Source organism: Malus sylvestris, chromosome 13 (genome assembly GCF_916048215.2).
Source record: "Malus sylvestris chromosome 13, drMalSylv7.2, whole genome shotgun sequence".
NCBI classification, from domain to species: Eukaryota; Viridiplantae; Streptophyta; class Magnoliopsida; order Rosales; family Rosaceae; genus Malus; species Malus sylvestris.
Window position 1 is genome coordinate 40,583,233 of NC_062272.1, and position 4,306 is coordinate 40,587,538.

At 45.1% G+C, this 4,306-nt stretch overlaps 1 long non-coding RNA gene across 1 annotated transcript; it reads left to right on the forward strand.

The window, feature by feature from the left end:
- The first annotated feature begins 1,389 nt into the window (after positions 1 to 1,389).
- On the forward strand, positions 1,390 to 4,088 carry LOC126597531 (uncharacterized). Its single transcript, XR_007614280.1, has 2 exons — positions 1,390 to 1,482; positions 3,904 to 4,088. It is a non-coding gene; the product is annotated as an uncharacterized LOC126597531 (long non-coding RNA).
- The last annotated feature ends 218 nt before the right edge of the window (positions 4,089 to 4,306 follow it).

The window sequence follows — 4,306 nt, forward strand, 5'->3', positions numbered from 1 at the left end:
ACAAATAATTCACAAAGGCCTTAAAAGCCCAATGAAACCCTATGGCCGGCCATTTAGTTAAAGGAGTGGGTTTTGGACTTATTTACAAGTTTGCCACTCCAATGAATTAAGGTATAAATATGACTTTATAGCCAAAATTCATTTTAGGGTTTCTTTTAAGAAATTGGAGAGAACACAAAACTCTCATTTCTCTCTAAAGAGGCCGGCCCCCTTGGAGGGGATTAGCTAGTAATCTTTCTCCTCCAAGGTCACTCATTTCTTCATTAATCTTACCTTGGTGTGGAGACTTAGAGGTTCTCAATTTTGGGAACTTGGAGAACCATTTCATCCATCCAAATCCATAGATCTAAGATGCAAGGAATGAAGGCCCTCTCTTTGGGTGATTAGCCTTTGCTTATGCAAAGAGGAATCTACAAAGGTATAATTTCTCAACTCACTTTGTTTTGAGTTGAGTCTTGGTTCACCTAATCTACTAGGCTTTGAATTTCATGGTTAATGTTTTGTTTTTAAGTGCATACAAGCATGATTCCTCCTTTTAATTGTTAATTGCATGCTATAGATGTTGCTTAAATGCACATGTTTTTCACAAAATTTCCTTCACTGCAGGTACAAAGCTTGCGCCCAAAGAGGGCATTCTTGCAGAAAAGTGGGTTGAAAGTAACCCTGAATCAATCGTGAGACCAATGGTCGAAGTCTGGATCGCTGAAGGTGGCCTTGGAATGGACTGGGCCACGGGACGGGTTGTGAGAGTGGGTCGCGAGGCACTTTAAACCGGCGTCTGCTCGCCTTGGGCCTGCACAGTCGTGGGCCCTCCTGGCCGTTGGGCTGCCATATCATGGCCTGCTGGCTGGGTGGTGGCTTGGGCCTGTTGAGTTGCTTGGTTGGCAGCAGTTGCCAAGTTCTGGGCTCAGGTTTGGGCCTGCTATATAGTTAGGCCTACTATTGCAATGGGTTGGGCCTCTTGCCTTGGGCTTCCTGCGACAGTTGCCAAGTTTTGAGCCTCTTGCCTAGGGTTTGGTTGGATGCGGTGCTGCAAAGGCAGCGACGGTGGGAGTGATGTCGTGGCCTTGTGGCCTTGCCATGGCTGCTGGGTCACAGTGGTGATGGTGGTGGCGTGGCTTCACGGCGGTGGGGCTCCTTCTGCCGTTGCGTTAAGCCTTGAGGATCTCCATCATGGGGCTATGTCCTCGTCTCCACTCTCCGGTCCAAATCCTTACACATACGGGGTTCCGTTCGTCGTAGTTTCTAAATTTCCTACCATTGTATCCTTTCTCTAGGGATTGATAAAGAAACTTTTCTTGGAAAAATTAATTGATACGACCTGTGAGAAATTCAACGTAACAGAAAATTCAAGAAACTAATGCGTGAAGCTTCTTTGAGTATTGTTGATGCACAAAACTGGAGGTCTTGGTACAACGTAAATCTGACCGTGAATCTGCAAGTAATGTAAATAACAAAAGATGTATCGTGGTTCACCCCAAGGTTTGGGCTACGTCCACACTGATTACGTATTTATCTGAGATGTGAGGGAGAGAACCTCTGAATATGAGAAGGGATGTGAGAGGGGTGAGAAGCCTTCAAAATTGGCCTCCCCTAATTGTGAGGGTGATGGTTCCTTTTATAGAATAAGGACTCCTCACTTATTACATATTTGCCCCTTCCTTTATCTCATAATTACATTTATGTCCCTTGAGTATTTGTACGAGATCTAAATACGAGGCCCTAAATATGGTATAAACAGTAGTCCCCCTAAATCTTCAATCAAGAGAGTCGTTTGCTGGAGACTTGAAATTCAGTCCATGTGTGGGCTGAAGTAACTAGATGTTGTCATGAACTGATGTTCGATATGAGGCGGTGCTCAATCTGAAATGATGCTAAACTAGAAGTAGCACATGCTGCGAGGCTGCTTGGCTCGTGGCTTATGTTGCCTTGGTTGGCTCGGTTTGTGGCGTTGAAGGTGAGGGAGTCCCTTTTATAGAATAAGGGCTCGCTCCTCAATACATGAATGATGGGCTAGAGTTGATGCTCTCTAATGATGGTGAAGGAGTCCATTTTATAAAATAAGGGCTCGCTCCTCAATACATGAATAATAGGTCAGGAGTGATGCTCGTGGCGAGGCGGTTGCTCAGCTGGCGGCGATGCTCTCTAACAGAGGTGAGGGAGTCCCTTTTATAGAATAAGGGCTCGCTCCTCGATACATAAATATGGGCTAGAGTTGATGCTCGCGGGGAGGCGGTTGCTCAGTAGGCGGTGATGCTCTCTAATGATGGTGAGGGAGTCCCTGTTATAGAATAAGAACTCGCTCATCAATACATAAATACGGGCTAGAGTTGATGTTCTCTAATGGTATTGAGGGGTGAGCCCTTATTTTATAAAAGGGACTCTTGGGGTTTATACAGATGTCTCCGAAAGATAAAAAATAATTTACACCATTTAGAAACAAGAAAAGTAAATCACATCATTCTGGTGGGGTGTTTATTCCTTGCTTTTGCTTTCTGCTGCACTCTCTCTGTCTCTTCACCTGGTAGACAAAAGGAATCGTAATAATAGGAACCTTATGATTTTGCACCTTTTCTTTTTTTCTCTTTCTGCTTTGCTCTTTTCTTTTTTTTCTATATTGTAGGTTTACCGCATGGGTGAGGAGCGCTAAACCCTAGCAAAAAGTGGGTAGTCTAGCTGTAAAAGGTCAGTGTCCAGGTGTTTTTTCGCTTTTTCTTTTCTTGCTGCATTGCAGGTTGTTGAGTGGGAGGCATTTGGACAGCTGCCTGGTTCTTAGCAGCCTCACCGATCAGTCTCTCACTGTCAAATTGCAAAAAGGCATCTGATTTATGTCGTTAAGACAAGTCGCTTCTTCTTTCGTGATGGAAATTGCAAAAAGGCATCTTTATGTGACCATCGCAAGCACGACGAGAGATCCTCAAGCTCTCTGTGAGCCAACCATGGCGTCTGACTATAATGTGGATGATGGCGTCCTTGGGGCGGATGTAGTGGTTGACAACCCAGCGGACGGCATGGGCGCTCTCGTCAGAGAAGTCGACGATGACACCGAGCTTGCAGCGGGCTCTGGAGGTGGGGGTGAGAGTGGTGACGAGGGGAGTTTGGGTGGTGGATTCTGATATGGGGGAGTTGGGAAGGCTGCTGCATGTGATTCATTTGGGTTTTGCAGAAGCTGCCCACAAGTTCATACATATATCTGTGACAAACTTCGAATAACTATAATGTGGATGATAATATATGAAACTCACGAGCCATCAAGCCACTCAGGGTCGATAAAGTTACCACCGCCTTTAACCGTCGGGTTCCAAGACTTATTTGCCGTAGCAGCAACCACTATGAATCTCTTAGGAGTAGGAGAAGCACCACTAACTTTGCTTCCAACGGTGGCAGCAGAGAGCAAGGCCTGACTTCTCTTGCCCCCACATAAGAAGGTTGTCGAGTTCAACCCTTTGAGCCCCTCACCGGTGGTTGCTGCCATCTCTCTCTCTCCCCCCTCTCTCTTTCTAGAACTAAGCAAAAACAGAGACTCAGAGAGTTTTTCTGGTGGCAATGAATGTTTGAGAGTTGTTTGGGTGATGGTGTTTTATCACCGTGAGTTTTAGAGAGAGAGAGAGAGAGAGAGTTTGCGGTGGTTTTTTTGAAGAGGTGAAAGAGATCAGAAGCAACAGAGATAATTTTGGTTGTCATTTGGGTTTTGCAGATCCACGGTGGACAGTGATGAGGTTGTGAAGGTTTCACGGTGGTGAGATGGAAAATTGAGAGAGAACCGACATAGCTTTTTGTGTCGATTCCTACAGACGGCGCCAAATGTTGATGCACAAAACTGGAGGTCTTGGTACAACGTAAATCCGACCGTGAATCTGCAAGTAATGTAATAACACAAGATGTATCATGGTTCACCCCAAGCTTTGGGCTACGTCCACACTGATTATGTATTTATCTAAGATGTGAGGGAGAGAACCTCTGAATATGAGAGGGGATGTGAGAGGGGTGATAAGGCTTCAGAAATGGCCCCCCTTAATTGTGAGGGTGAGGGGTCCTTTTATAGAATAAGGACTCCTCACTTATTACATATTTGCCTTTTCCTTTATCTCAAATTACATTTAAGTCCCTTGAGTATTTGTACGAGATCTAAATATGAGGCCCTAAATATGGTATAAACAAGTATTTTGAATTAGCTATCAATGAAAGCACCAATTTGTTGATGCGAATTTCTGCAGTCTTCAGTCTTGACAAAAATGCACCTGCAAGACAATCAACACCTTTCATCAGAGACCTAAGCCTCATGCGCCCACGAGGTGGTGGGGGG